The sequence below is a fragment of the Dromaius novaehollandiae genome, chromosome 3 (genome assembly GCF_036370855.1).
Source record: "Dromaius novaehollandiae isolate bDroNov1 chromosome 3, bDroNov1.hap1, whole genome shotgun sequence".
Lineage (NCBI taxonomy): Eukaryota > Metazoa > Chordata > Aves > Casuariiformes > Dromaiidae > Dromaius > Dromaius novaehollandiae.
The window spans coordinates 100,576,461-100,592,732 of record NC_088100.1 but is presented as its reverse complement, the minus strand read 5'-3'; the positions used below and the strand labels follow the sequence as shown (position 1 = coordinate 100,592,732).

The window sequence follows — 16,272 nt, the reverse complement described above, 5'->3', positions numbered from 1 at the left end:
TGCACAGTCCACTCCAGGTATCTGACTGTGGTGGATAAGTCGGAGCCTTGTTTCTCTAGATTCCATTTATAGTCAACAGAAAAGATGCATGCTTGCAGAAGGAAACGCTGCTTTTTCCATCAAGTCTCCAGATATTATCATGTTCAAAATTAGTTATCTCTAGCTTGTGTAACCTCCAGCTCTAAAACCAAGCTCTCCTGCTCTCAGAGCATTTTACAGTCACTCCTGGGGAGCAGGTCCTAGCACAGCCCTCGAATTCTTCTTGCTTGGTAGCACCCAAATAATTAAGTAGGCTTGGGATAATCGGTTGGGCTGGCTGCTACCTGAATACCTAAGACAGTAGAAGAGGAATTAACAATTTCCTAGCATGCCCTTCTTCCATGCCAGCTCAGAATTAATTTGTTTCCTCAGATTAGCTGGAAGCTTTTAGGTGACTTAGTTTCTTGCCTGTCTGCCTGGGGCATGGTACAGCCAGCCCTGTTGCTTCCATCTGGGCTAACTCAGGGCTGTCTTGACACTGAGGTTCAGCAACTTACCCAATATCTAGGCAGGTGGAAAGACTGACTCTTTCTGAAGAGACAAGCCTTAACTGAGCATGAGGTGTTGCTTTTCCCCAGACTTTAATCTCCTGTTCCAAAATGTGAGCATGAATCCATGTGTGTGAGTGACGGGGCCACAATGCTTTATGCTAGGCTAGAAAAAAAGATGTAAAGTCAAGCTGATGCTGGACCCTCTATGTATTATCCAGGTGGCATAAAGAGGAGGAGCCAAAGTGACCGTGTCATGTGTGCGTTAATTAAGTGCAGTCTTTAGGGAGGGGAGGAGGAACAAATCTTAATCATGTATTAAATGGATTGCATTTTTGTTCAGCTGACTGTGGAAAATATTGCCCAGTAGGATGGCATATCAGATCTTAAGGAATCAGATTGAAGGGCTTAAGCAAGATGGAAACTAAAACCATATTTCAAGATACCAAGAATTGGTTTGGGATTTCCAATATGTCTTCAAAAACAATTAAAAAAAGTATTTCAGAGAATCACTACTATTTTTTTTAGGAAACTGCAACTTTTGGAAAATAAAGACAGGCTCTGTATTAGCATATAGTTAAATCATCCCTTCACTCAGAATATTCTTCAGAATGCTAAAACTTTCCTGGAAGTCTTTGTGTGTATTGCATCACATCTCCTAGAAGGATTTAAAATAAAGAAATATTGTCAAAGTCTGTGATTTGGAGGCTGAGAAGAAAAACTAATTACCTTGATAAATGAGGAAGAGATTGAGAGTAGCACTGGGGAATAACATATGTGGGAAAGTAGGATTTTGCTCCTTACTTTTTAAAGAAACAATGGAATGTAGAGATGCCTTAGGAAAAGGGTGTATTTTTTAAAACAATTAAGGAGGAATATGTAGTATTTTGCAGAAAAGCATAGAACTGAACAGCAAGATTAGGTGCTTTTGAGGCAGGAAAAGTTTTATAACCAACTGATACAAACCTTAAGTCTCTGCAGGCAATCAGTGTTGTTTTCCAATGACATGCCAGCGCCAAGGCACTGTGGAGAGGAAAACTCTACCATTACTCAGACAAGAGCCAAGAACTCACCTAAGTTGCTACTGTAATCATAAGGCTGTTATTCTGCTATCTGCTATGGAGGAAATAGTAGTACTAGTTATATGATTAGATTAGCCTTGCCAAATTATAGTGTAAACAGATGTGAACAAAACAGTAAGACAGGTGAGTTATTTTGGCAACAGTGTGTTGCCATCTTAGTCTGATCTTTTTTTTTTTTCTTCTACTTTTACGCAGTGGGCTTGATCTTCCTCCAGGTAGCAGCAGATCTTTTATTCAATTCTAGTGGCTGTAAGAATTTGCCTTTTGTGATAGCCTTTCTTCCAAAGAATATTAAACAGTTCCTCAAGCAGTGCCAAGGCAGGTTTCTGCCTGCTGCATTTTACACAGCTGTGTGCCAGGACACATTATGGGGGAACAATACTGTGGCTATGCCATTACCCTCTGTAGTATTAATAGTTGGTCTAATTCTGTGTCTAAATCTGATAGAATCATATTTCTCCTATTTGATTTCAAGAAGTGTTGCAGTACTTTGGTTATGAATATCTATTAGAGTTCCTTTTCTCTATGAAGAAGTCTTGGCTTGTCGTAGTCTCCAGATTATAAGCACTGGTTCAAATGGGACAGTTTCTGTTTTGAGTTCTGGACCTCCCCAGTTCAGTCCTCCTTCACATTGGCTGAGAAGATGTGTTTTTTTGTTTTGTTTTGCTTTGCTTTTTGTCTCAAACGGAGATGGTAGTGGGTACAGACTCATGGGAAAAGCTTTCTTTGAGCTGAAAAAGAGCGAGGTTTGCTAGCAAACGTATGTAACAGCTCATGCTGTGTGCCACCGTGAGAGATGGGGGATTGTCACAGTTCCTGCTCTCAGAGTTAGTTCTTTTCCAATATCTTGTTGGTCAAGATGCCCTCTGTCGTACAAGTTTGTAAGAACTGCTGCTACATCCAGGTAATAATCATACGCATAATTTCAGTGGTAGACAGTAATGAGGACACAAATAATCTATCTGAATACATTTCCTGTGAGTACTGAATTGTTGAGTCTCATGGTGACTCAAAAGGAAGGCACAAAGATTGTCTCTGTTATAAAGCCTGCTGGTCCCGCAGAGGTAGTTTGCATGAAATCTGAAAACGTTTGATAGACAAAGCTTTAAGTAAAGGTTACTAAAAGCAGTGGATTTTTGAGGTACTAAGGTGTGTGACTGTGACACCGTCAACATAAACTGAGTCGCTACTTCTGATTACTGGTGTCATTCTGGGTTTAGTGAACACAACCACAAAAATTGTGTGTGGGGGGTTCTTTATTTTTTTATTGGTTGCTGTGAAACAGCTTTGGCAGATACTTTGTCCTTGATTTGATTTTTAAAAGTTGATGCTCAAAAATCTTGGCAGTACATCATTTTGGCTTTTTATGTCAGTTTGGCAGTGCAACTCTATATAGAACATCCGTAGTAGAAATCCTAGGAAAATAAATTTTTTATTTTAATTCTTCTGCAGGTCCCTTAATCTTCTGTGTGGGCTTATATACACTGTAAATTCTGTAGAATATTTTTTTCATAAACAGGATTTGAAATTTTAAAGTTTCTTAGACTTATAGCAACAGGCTTTGTTTTTGGTGACTTAAGATTACTTGACCTGTTTTACTGAATGCTTTTCAAAATTCTTGAAAATCAGGTTGTCATAAACCAAGGAATATTGATTTTATTCTTTAGGCTTATGTTAATGTAATATTGACATGCACCCACACATGGATTTTATATTGAAAACAGGGTACATATCTAGAAGTCTAAAGACAATCTGTCCATTCAGAGGGTCAAGATAGCACAATTCTGTTCTTGATGTAATTAGTGGTGTTGACTTTTTCTCTAACCTGACCTAAGGACTTCAGCATGTAATCCAGAGAGCTTTCAGTTAAGTCATAGAATTATTGCTATCACGGTGTCAAGAAGCATGTATATTACCAGAAGCAAAAAGAAATGTAAAATGACATTTCTTCTTTTGAACTGATGCTGAAGTACCACGAGGAAAGCTAATTCAGAGACAGGCTCTTCAGACAGTTTTGCTTGCACAAGCAACTTGAAATAAGCTAGCATTCCTGATGGAGCAGTGTATTTTTTTTTATTTATTTTTTTTTTTTTTGCTATTACTATTTTTCTCTCAGTATATATTTTCCCCTTGAATGGGGAAAAAGCATATTTTTTTATAATTTATGCACCTATATGAAGAGGGTTAGCATCTCTCTTCTGAGACTGACTTCCTTTTAAATTTCCACTGAAATTATTGGTTTTCCTTCCTTTTCAGTATTTAGTAAAATGTCAATCAGTGCTCATTAACACTCTTAAATCTCCAGAAAGAAAGTGGATAATTGTCCACATTCCAGTTTTCCTGCTGCTGTGTTGTCAAGATGTAGTAGTTGAAATAAGCTTCTTAAAAATTGTAAAATGTATTGCACCTAGTTTCTCACAACTGTCTGCCTAATAATCAACTAACAGTGTGCAGAACAATTGCCTTGCCAAGGGAAATTTAGTGTCTAACTGTAGCTAATAATGTGATGAATGACAATTGTCAAACTCCGTTTGGGCAAGGACTTGTCTTCCATCATAGCTGACTGGTCTTAGATGGAGCCTGGGAGAGAGGTTATGGAATTCTCTCTGCAGCAGCCAAAGGTTTCTTCTCAAAGCAATCTGTTCATACGCTAGACACAATAACTCTGAAACCCAAAGCTGACAAGAAGATGCTAAGTATATCATATCGAAGAGCAGTGCAGCCAGAGATAGACTTTTCAGATTAAAAAAAAAAAAAAAAAAAGACATTCACATCAGTGATATGTTTGGAGTTCGGTGACTCCTGCAAATTCTTTAATTTGATTGTTGCATCCATAACTCAGATTCCATTACCACCATAAGCTTCTTATTTTTTCTTTCCTGATTTTCTTTAGGGATTTAGTGTTTAGGGATTTTCTTAGGGATTTAGAGTGTTGGGAACTCTACAGTTTATGGCCTGACAGACAGAGAACTACAATGGGAATGAGAAGAGTATAACGTAAAAACTTTTGGGGATAACTCTGCCTCAAAGGATTTCTAAGTAAATCTAAAATTTTTCCTCTAGTAAATATGTTAAAATCACATCACATTATTGTGCACAGTGTGTTTCTGATTAAACAATATTAACACCTCATTTATTTCTGCTGTATTTGCCATTAGCTGTTATAAAATATACTTAGCTGAGTAAATTTTCTCTTTTGATTATTGAAATGGCAGTGCTCCAGATACTTTTTGGAACTCTTTAGATGTTGCATCTCTCTGTGTAGTTATATTTTTCCTTTGGGAATTTGACAATTCATACAATGTGTGGAGGGTTTGGGGGGGGGGGTTGTTTTGCTTTGTTTTGTTTTTTTTTTGTTTAGACTATATCAAAAAATGGCCTTTCTTCCTTTCTGAATTATTTTTCTTATTTTAGTCCTGATGTCCAATTACAAAGAGTTCAAGGACCATCTGTGATGGAGCAGATTACTCATTGGCTTCTAAACTTCACCTTGAATGGAGAAAATAATGAGTCTGGACAGAGTCCTGGACATAAAAGATGGCAAAAGATGGTTGCACAGCAGAATTGGTTATTTTTGGAAGGAAACCTATTCTCTGCTTTCTGATTTACACTGGAACAGAGAGAAAAAGAAAGGTATATCCAGTACCTTCAGGGTCTGAGCCTAGCTAATGTTGCGTGGACTCAGAAGTATATTAGGATAGTGATGATATGTTAAGGGATTAATTTAAGAAGAAATTCCAGTTCTTGAATGGGAAGCAGAGTTAAAGGTTGCACACGAACCCAGTAATAATGTGCATAATTAGAAATCTCAGGAAGATTTTAAAGCAATCAGATCCAGGCGGTACAAAGGAAATTCACATGCAGATGGCAAAAGGACAGCTGCAGCAAAAGGAAAATCCCAGAAGACTAGAGAAAAAAAGATGGCTGTGTTTGCAGTAAAATGGAAGCCAGATCACAATGACCTTAGGTTCTGTTTGTGTCTTCGTGTATGTGTTATAGTCAAACAATACGCATACCTGTATCTGTCTGCACAAAATAATGTGTGTGTGTGTGTGTGGGGGGGGGGTGCATACCTATATGTCTGGCTGTCTACTTATATAAGATGTGTACGTGCAAATGTTAAATATACTAAGTTTAGATTACATAATCATTAATTAAGACTTACTAATTCGGAGAACAGAATCCTAAATGATCAAGTGTTAGCCTCATGCAATTGGTCACATTTTTGATTCCTTGGCAAGTGTCACAATCAATTATTTTTTCTCATCTTATGTTACAAATCCCAAGTAATTTCTCTTCATCCTCCAAATCCATATTTTCCATGAAAATTAACTCTACCTGAAATTTGCAGTGGGTATAAGCCAATGCAATGGGTCAAATATATACTTTGTGTGAAGTGGTGTGTCTATGGAAAAAAAGTAACTTCAGAACTTTTTTTCTAAAAGGTTTGATAGAATGGTGGATATGTATATCTCTGGACAGTTAAGCTTTGCTTTCTCTACATTATCTTGTAAATTCTATTGGATTGAACACACTTCATTTTCAAATGTTATCAGCAAGTAATATTGTCTGATTGTTCCTTGCCTGTAATAGTTCTGGTGGAAACATTTAGATTGATATGGGTAGGTTGTTTTATAAATCTATTTTAAGAAAGAAAAGGAAAAAAAAAAAGAAGAATCTGTGGCAAATAATTTTCAGTGCACTCCCTGGAGGTCAGTAGTTTGCCCTAGAAACAGGTCTTAGGAACTTCATTAAAACCTTTTGTTAAAACCTTTTCTCTCCAATAGGTCTAAAAATAATGAATAAAAAAAAGGCTCTCCTTATTTGCATTTTTCAGAAAGTCTTCATACTCTACAGCTGTGGACTTGCAGTTCTTGGAATGTGTAATCTTCCATAAAGGAAGATTATTGAGAAGAACTTGATATTACAGGTAAGAAAGCTAAGTTACTTAAGAAAACTAAGATACTAACTGTGTCTTCTAACCAGTTGCTGATATAACTATTTGCAATATGGTAATAATCACTTTGTACTGTGTTAAAAGGTGTTCTTGCCAATATATTAACAGCAGTCATTTCCCGACATAATCAAACAGCTGTTTTGGGCCAACAGTGTTATGATTGTTGTATTTCTGTTGCTATGCATGTCTCATATACTGTCTCCTGAACAGCCCTCATAGGATATTCTTTGGAATAAACAGAAGATGAGATAAATCTGATTTTTTTTATTTTTGAACATTAGCTTTGCTTCCACTAGTCATGAAATTGGCTTCCTTTTAGCAGCTATTAATAAAATAAGAACTCCATTTATTTCTGGAGATTTTACAAAGATGTCTGTATTTTCACACTTCCATCATCTTGACAAGAAACCTAGAAAATTGAAAGTGTGGGACATAAATTATTCAGACATGGTTTGCAGACACAATTCTCTATAAATCTGTGTAGTCTGTTAGTCTGTCATGGTTAAGACATATCAATTTCTGTAGCCAGTATGGTGCACGAGCATAATGTGTTTATTTCCCTGCCTGTGAGCTTTTTCCACCTTACTTGGATCGAGAGTAGGAAGGCTTAAGCAAAAGTCCAGAGCAAGTCTTAAACAAATACCTCTGGATCCATAGCAAAGATATTTAAATCTTTGAGGCTGGGTTAGCAAAAGGCAGCATCCTACTAGAATTCTCTAATTTAATTTCTGCTGTAATCCCCTTTCTACTTGGGGTCGCGGAAGTGTGCACTTTGCCCCTACCATGCTGGGGTTCTCGCTTCATTTCTGTTCATTCTGTAAGTGCCCTGTGGGCAGAAAGGCGCCTCTTTGCACCCTTCAGACCTTCCTGTACTAGGCTGAGTCTGGATTGGAGCCTGCTGCTTGTGTTATCCATGGATGCAAAAAATGGTCTTGCAGAACAAATCATGTTTGTTAACACCAAGCTCAGTTTAGGGTGGCAAATTATTTTTGTTCATAGCTCTCACAATGAGCAGCTTCTATAGGACAAAGGGAGGAAGAAAGTATGGCAGAGCTAGTGGAAGAGCTGTTATTGGGCCAAACTATCTTGCAGTTAAGCAGCCATTTAGATAATTTGACCATGATGTCAAGACCATTCTCTGACATCTTTTGTGTTAATGCACTTTGAAATGGAAGATGAGGGAAGAGAGGGAGATGCTAGTGCCAGTTGGGTAGCCTTTTGAACAGCTCATGACCATAGTTTTTGGACTACTAAAGTGTGTCAGCCAGCTCCGAGCAGCATCGTGGTAGATGCAGCTGCACCGTGGGAGCTGAGCTGCCTGTGTCCTGGAGCCTGGTGGCTGAGGAAGCATGCAACCCCAGCTGCTCTGGCTGATGTTTCTCAGTGGCCCTTGAGCCTTCTTGTGTTTCAGCTCATTTCCATCCCACAGTCAAGTGGAAGAGTTATGGGGCAAGCATGGTTATTTCAGGCACTTGAGCAGCTCCTTGAGCTGCCCCATCCACTGGTTTCTTCATAGTCCAAAGTATGTACTGTGTAAACTGTTTGGCTTTATGACGAGGCAAATAGGATTAATAAGGTTGGCTTTTCCTAATGTAGGGCATTTTCAAGTATTTGAAGGTTTCTGTTTACTGATTCATACTTTTTCAGTAAAAATATAGTTATCAGGTCAAAAAATTGTTTTCTCCTTTCTATAGGAGACGTAACTAAGGTTTTGTGAAGGAAATGTTGTCTTAGTGACAATTTTATAAACTTACTTGACCTGTTTGTATTAGACCGTGGCGCTTATTCGGTTATGTCCAGACCAAAACAGCACTAGAGTATTGTTGCGCATGATTATTTCAAAAACCAGTAAAAAGAAATAATGTTTTGATATTTAAAGCCATCAACTTTGATTTCCTCAAGACTCTGGGTTATATACTATGAGATCCCTTAACTTAGCAGTTGAATTCTGTACTCTATTTTTGTGTTTTTGTTCTTTTGTTTTTTGTTTGTTTTCCCCTCTCCATCTAAAACCTGAAGGTTTAGAACCTTTTTCTGCGCTGTACAATAGCTGGAACTCAGAGTCTGGGAAGTCCGGAGTTTTACTCTGACCAGAAAATACCTTGTGTGTTATTTTTTCCTCTTCTAGCTAGACAAAAAGATCTTATATAAGATGTTATCTTTGACAGAGATGCAAAACATTTGAAATAATCAGTGACACCATAAAATTGTTATGTAAGTTCAATTACTTTGCTCAATTTTTGGTTCTTCTGGAAAGTTTACAGGCTGCTGCTAACGAATATTTTAACCTATCATCATGCCCTTCACCTAGCAACAGCTTCTAGATCCACCAAGTGCAACAACCATGTAACTGCAGTAGTACTCAATAAATTACTGTTTTTCTGATACTTCCATGCATCATGCAAGTATTACATAATAACCGTATAAACTAAGACTTCTGACAAGTAGTTAGAATCTCAGGAGGTATAAAATAGTTTATTCCTATTCAATGATAACTGTCAGTCATTTACTATGGTCTTGGTCCAGGAGACTTGACCTGTATGTAAGAATTTGGAACCCATAACTTTTAAATATTTCCTTTACAATCCTATTTAGCAGTTCCTGCTTAAGCTGTTGTTTAAATCTATTTCTTACTCTTATTCTAGTGATAGGATAGTCTTTTCACTGTTGTCCTTGTCAAGGTATGAAGAGAGATAATAGTGACTAGATTTTTTTTTTCTTTCTTTTTCCTTATATTTTTAAGAAGTGGGATAGAATCTGTAAACATGGTGTTGTCAGTAAGGACAGACATACCTTCTGGGAAGTCTTGCAAATTATTTTAGTTTGATTATTTCTGATGGCTCACCTGTCACTTTAATAGGCCTCTGTTAAGTAAGGAAAAACAACTTTCCCTTCTTTGGCTGTCATGAGAGAGGTCAGGAATGGAATAATTAATGTTTTACACTGAAAATTTTTTAAAGGTTCTGTAATTGAAAGGCAAAAAAAAAAATCTGTAGCTGCAGAACAAAGTATAAAAATCTAGTTCTTGTATAAACTCTCTGATGATCTATCTGTAGTTGGTTTATTGCAGGGACTAGAAAGCAGAAAAATAACACCAACAATAAAATATCACTCAAGAAAAAAAAAAGTTCTTGGCAGCAAGTTTTCTTAGGCAGCTTGCCAGTATCCTGATTCAGTGTTTATGGGAACATCTTGAAATGACTCCCAAATTAATGACTGTATCTTCCATCACTCCAGTCTGATGTCTGAACATGAGAAATAAACAATAGTTAATGATCTGGAAGCTGCTGGCAGTTACTGTATTAGTTCTGGTTCTTATTTTCACTTACTAACAGCAAACTGTTCTGATCAGATGTTTGTCTTTGAAAAACATATGCAATGGAAAATTGCACCTCAGATTGCTATCCATTTCACAGTTTCTTTCACTGGGACGGTTTCACAAAGAACCAAATGATTTCATTTTGGTTTCATAGCTAGCTGCTTATTAAGATTAAAATGTCTGCTTTAAAATAGACAAGGTTTTTCATTCTTTTTTCAGTGAGAGACCTAAGGCACCTGAACATACTGTACTTCGGGGTTCCTGTTCGAACTCGGCAGGGATATACACATGCACATGCCAGAAGGCTTTTTCTGGCCCAATACCATTGACTGAGCTGCTGAGGAGAGGCAATTTGCTTCCTATGCAAAGCAGTCAGATGTTATATCATGATCTCTCATTTTACATTCAGTATGTGTATCGAGGGGTTCTGTTACAACATGAGCTGTAAAGACACAAATGGACTTTTTATTTTTGTCCCTTCCATTCATTTGGGGATGAAAATACTTTGTTTGGTTGGGTAATGTCAAGATTTTTTCTCATTTTACAAGCTTTTATAGTGCTGTACAATATATACTGTATGCAGAGTTGAGATCCATGTGATAGATTTCACAATTACATGATAAATGTTTCCAAAGTCAGTTCTGAACTACCTAATTCTGATATTGCAACCAAGTCTTTCCCGGTCCCTTAGCAGTTTCATGGGTTCATATGTTTCTATGTGTGTGTGTACATATATATATGTGTGTGTGTGTATATATACACACATATACATATATATGTGTGGGTGTACATATATATACATATACATATATGTTTTATAATTTTGCAGAGGAATATTCCATAGCAACTCAGGATATAGGACTGGAAGGGTGCCTTGATTCACCAAGTCTAGGTCCCTGCTATTACAGGTATCATGTTATATAACCGCTTTCCTATAAGTACAGTGCTGCAATTTAAAAGCTCATTTTGTTCCTTTCCTGCCTCCCTAAATGTGGAATTCTTATTGTCCTTTTAGATCAAGAGAAGTCATTCGTGCTTCTGTACATAAATGTTGCTGCATTTTCTAATATCCTTATGGCTAAGCACACAGACAGACAGAGGAGAGGTTTACATTGTCCTCATCTTCCATATACCTATTTCCAGTCCTTGAATAAAAACCCCAGGATAATGTAAATTAGCATTATAATACTTGGCAAATTTGATTGCAATGGTTAAGTTCTGAATATAGATAGATATGATCATATATATATAAGATATATATATATTTTCAGGTTAATATATACATAAAATATCTGAAGGTATTGCATATCTTAAATTTATTATTTCTCTTCCTACTGAGTGCTGTTCATTTTGACTCATGTTGCTAAGAGAATAGAAGTTACAGTCATATTGTATTGGGAAATACAATAATATATATTTCTTTCATGTTGCTGTGATATTTCTATCAATATGGTGTGTTAGAGAAGTTCTGTAAGTCTTCATTTGGGATGATTTGTAAAATATATCATTGCTATATGTAATTTAGATTTCTCCTGCTTGTGCTAATGAAAATCTTTGTTGCATTAGGATATATTACCTTCTTGTGGAGGATATACTTTTAAGTCTTAAATCTATTTGCTGGCTCGCTCCCTGATTGCTCTCATTCCAGCTCTATCTAATAACTTCCTTTACTTCTCATCCAAGAACAGTTGCTATTTTTCTAGCTACATTATGAGGAGCAGCATCTCTTATGATATGCTTCAGATAGTGCTGGGGTGGTTGGAGGAACTGCTGAATGATTTAGAGGAATGTGAATTTTTGTTGTTTTAATCACAGGCATACCTCATTTTATTGCGCTTTGCTTTATTGCACTTTGCAGATACTGCGGTCTTTACAAATTGAAGGTTTGTGGCAACCCTGTGTCGAGCAAGTCTGTTGGTACTATTTTTCCAACAGCATGCGCTCACTTCATCTCTCTGTGTCACATTTTGGTAATTCTTGCAATATTTCAAACTTTTTCATTATTAATATATCTGTTATGGTGATCTGTGATCAGTGATCTTTGCTGTTACTATTGTAATTGTTTTGAGGCACCATGAACTGCACCCATGTAAGACAGTGACCTTAATCAAGAAATGTCGTGTGTGTTCTGACTGCTCCACCGACTGGCCATCCCCTCGTCTGTCTCCCTCTCCTTGGGCCTCCCTATTCCCTGAGACACAACAATATTGAAATTAGGCCAACTAATAACTCCACAATGGCCTCTAAGTGTTCAAGTTAAAGGAAGAGTCACGCATCTCTCACTTTAAAGCTAGAAATGGTTAAGCTTAGTGAGGAAGGCATGTCAAAAGCTGAGATAGGCCAAAAGCTAGGCTTCTTGCCCCAAACAGTTAGCCAAGTTGTGAATGCAAAGGAAAAGTTCTTGAAGGAAATTGAAAGTGCTACCCCACTGAACACAGGAATGATAAGAAAGTGAAACAGCCTTGTTGCCAATATGGAGAAAGTTTTGGTGGCCTGGATAGAAGATCAAACCAGCCACAACATTCCCTTAAGCCAAAGCCTATTCCAGAGCAAGGCCCTAACTCTCTTCAATTCTGTGAAGGCTGAGAGATGTGAGGAAGCTGCAGAAGAAAAGTTTGAAGCTAGCAGAGGTTGGCTCTTGAGGTTTAAGGAAAGAAGCCATCTCCATAACATAAAACTGCAAGGTGAAGCAGCAAGTGCTGATGTAGAAGCTGCAGCAAGTTATCCAGAAGATCTAGCTAAGATTGATGAAGGTGGCTACACTAAACAACAAATTTTCAATGTAGATGAAACACCTTAATACTGGAAGAAGGTGCCATCTAGGAGTTTCATAGCCAGAGAGGAGAAGTCAATGCCTGGCCTCAAAGGACAGGCTGACTCTTGTTAGGGACTAATGCAGCTGGTGACTTTAAGTTGAAGCTAATGCTCATTTACCGTTCCGAAAATCCTAGGGACCTTAAGAATTATGCTGAATCTACTCTGCCTGTGCTCCATAAATGGAACAACAAAGCCTGGATGACAGCACATCTGTTTACAACATGTTTTACTGAATATTTTAAGCCCACTGTTGAGACCTACTGCTCAGAAAAAAAGATTCCTTTCCAAATATTACTGCTCACTGACAGTGCACCTGGTCACCCAAGAGCTCTGATGGAGGTGTACGACGAGATTAATATTGTTTTCGTGCCTGCTAACACAACATCCATTTTGCAGCCCATGGATCAAGGAGTAATTTCAACTTTCAAGTTTTATTATTAAAGAAATACATTTTGTAAGGCTACAGCTGCCATAGATAGTGATTCCTCTGATGGATCTGGGCAAAGTAAATTGAAAACCTTCTGCAAAGGATTCACCATTCTAAATGCCATTAAGAACATTTGTGATTCACGGGAGGAGGTCAAAATATCAACATTAGCAGGCATTTGGAAGAAGTTGATTCCAACGCTCATGGATGACTTTGAGGGATTTGAGATTTCAGTGGAAGAAGTAATTGCAGATGTGGTGGAAGTAGCAAGAGAACTAGAATTAGAAGTGGAACCTGAAGATGTAACTGAACTGCTGCAATCTCATGATAAAACTTTAACAGATGAGGAGTTGCTTCTTATGGATGAGCAAAGAAAGTGGTTTCTTGAGGTGGAATCTACTCCTGGTGAAGATGCTGTGATCATTGCTGAAATGACAACAAAGGGTTTAGAATTTTACATAAACTTAGTTGATAACGCAGTGGCAGGGTTTGAGAGGATTGACTCTAATTTTGAAAGAAGTATGCTATCAAACAGCATCGCATGCTACAGAGGAATCCTTCATGAAAGGAAGAGTCAATCGATGCGGCAAACTTCATTGTTGTCCTATTTTAAGAAATTGCCACAGCCACCCCAGCCTTCAGCAACCAACGCCCTGATCAGTCAGCAGCCATGAACATCATGGCAAGACCCTCCATCAGCAAAAAGATTACGACTCACTGAAGGCTCAGGTGATGTTTAGCATTTTTTAGCAATAAAGTATTTATTTAATTAAGGTATACATTGCCTTTTTGGACATAATGCTATTGCATACTTAATAGACTACAGTATAGTGTAAACATAACTTTTATATGCATTGAGAAACCAAAAGATTTGCGTGACTCGCTTTATTGTGATATTCACTTTATTGTGGTGTTCTGGAACCGAACCTGCAATATCTCCAAGGTATGCCTGTATTGTTTTTGCTGCTTTGAATACTGTTTTCCTCAAATATGTTTATTAAATGTTGTCTTCAATTTTTGATTTCTTAGCTTGAGACACTTACAGGAATCTTATTTGCAAACATTGCTGACCTACCAAATCATTTGAAGTTCAGAATCTCAGAACTATGCCATGTAGTATGTCTAGTCACACATGGAAGTATAGACCATTTACAGGTAGCTTTTGAAGTAATAAAATGATTTTTCTCACAGTGACTGCTGAATTTTCAGTGAACATGAGTTATTAAATATAACTCAAAAGGTAGTATTAGAAATAAGAATGGAGTTCCACTGGGGACACAAATTTGATAGTTCTGGGCTGAGTCTGAATAAAGATTTATCCTACTTTGTGAATTCAGTGAAATATAACTATTTTCTCAATTGAATGAACATAAATCTCGATGTGAAAGAAACTAGCCTGGATCTACACATGGATGCAAAATATCCCCTTAAGAAAAGGGCACTTAAAACTACTTTAACAAAAATGAAATTAAATTCCCAGGACTCAACCACTGTAGTTTCAGATACTGAAGAATACTCATATTTGCCAGACCATGCAGACTTTTCCTATTCTACTGTTCTCCTCTGTATTAGACATAGAAGAAGTAGGATCTAGTCAGACCTGAAGCTGCATTTAAAAGAGAACTCCTTTTGAGGTTTGGCAAATTTATGTTAGTCTCAATCACATCAGTTGCATTCTGCACCTTTGTGCTGCTGGTATCTTGTGGTTTAAAGCAATGGAGTCAATACTCTAGATAGATGGTCTCCACAGCAGAAATATTGGATTTTATAGCCTTAAATACATACTAGACCGCGGTTCTGTTTTTTCATCTAGATTGCCTTTATCAAGTTTCTCCATTTATGTTTAGAAATAAATCTGGCATTAATCTCAAAGGCAAGTGGGGAAACTGTGCAGTTTGCAGTTTGACTCCAGTAAGCCTACCAGAGAAATGAGATAAACAGTTTTCATGAAATCACTTTCCAGGCATAGACACAGATGTTTTACCTTATATAATAAAGCCTTATAAGTTAAAGGCGTTCAGGGCATTGAAGCAAAGTATTCTGCTCTGGAGCTAGTAGTCTGCATTTAAGCTTTCGTCTGGATTTGCACCAGCAGTTCTTTTCAGTTAGTCCAGCTGCAAGTAAGTGTAAGTAAGTATATAGTGATTGAGGGATTGGTGGGAAGAGAAGTGAGGGCACCTGGATGTGATCCTATCTTGTGAATTTTTAGGACCAGAAACAGGTCTGCCTTAATTGATCTAGCCCTAGTTAGTCAGCTTGAGTAGCTCTTTCACCTTTTTTTTTTTTTTTTTTTTTTTTTTAAATTAGTGCTTGTCTTAGGTACCGTGCTCAAAGTTAGATATCCACATTTGAAAACATGAGTTAGTGTCCTATGCAAAGAGACAAACTGATAATGTGGCTACAATAGAAATGTTATGATTATGGCCAGAGATGATTTATAATTTGAATTACTTTTTTTTTTTTTTGAAGTACTGTACAGAGGAGTAACACAGTCTTTGAAAATGTTAATGATCAGAGTAAAGATAACACTGGCTAAGTCACATATGAAAACAATGGTAGGCAAAAGATGTGTACTCAGTTTGAACATGAGGCATGTTGTACTGGGTAAGATACTCACAAAACGCTCCCCAAAAGAGTAATTTTCCGAGCAAAAGTGATTTTTATAAAATGAATGCTGCTACTGCCTCCTTCCCCCAATACTTAGCCAGACTTTGTCTCTTCCATTTATTAGACAAAAGCTGGATATCTAAACAAAAGTCAAACACAATTTACAAATAAAAAACATTTGATTCCAAATGTGATTTAGTGTATAAACACCATAATTTCTATTAGTATGTGATATATAGTAGTTTACATGCCAAAATAACACTAGCAATGAAGTGTCTAGAGTGTGTATTAGTATGCTCTACCATATGATGACAGTAATGGAAGGACTGTTGGCAATTAGAATATTTAAATATTTAATGCTTCAACAGAAATAAATGTTTCAATAATGTCAAGAAAAGTTTTAAATTTAAAAATTGAAATTTAACAAGAAAAAGAAAAATCAAAATGGACAAATCATGGCCTACTGAAAGAATTATTTATTATCATTTCCCAATAGCTAGAAACCATACTTGGAGGCAGGATCAGTGGACAAGTGT

At 37.0% G+C, this 16,272-nt stretch overlaps 1 long non-coding RNA gene across 1 annotated transcript in view; it reads left to right on the top strand.

The window, feature by feature from the left end:
- Positions 1-6,444: 6,444 nt before the first annotated feature.
- LOC112997339 (uncharacterized) overlaps positions 6,445-16,272 on the top strand; it is a 325,493-nt gene continuing 315,665 nt past the window's right edge. The window contains exon 1 of the long non-coding RNA XR_010388544.1: positions 6,445-6,539. This is a non-coding gene — a long non-coding RNA (uncharacterized LOC112997339). The remainder of the gene's footprint in view (positions 6,540-16,272) is intronic.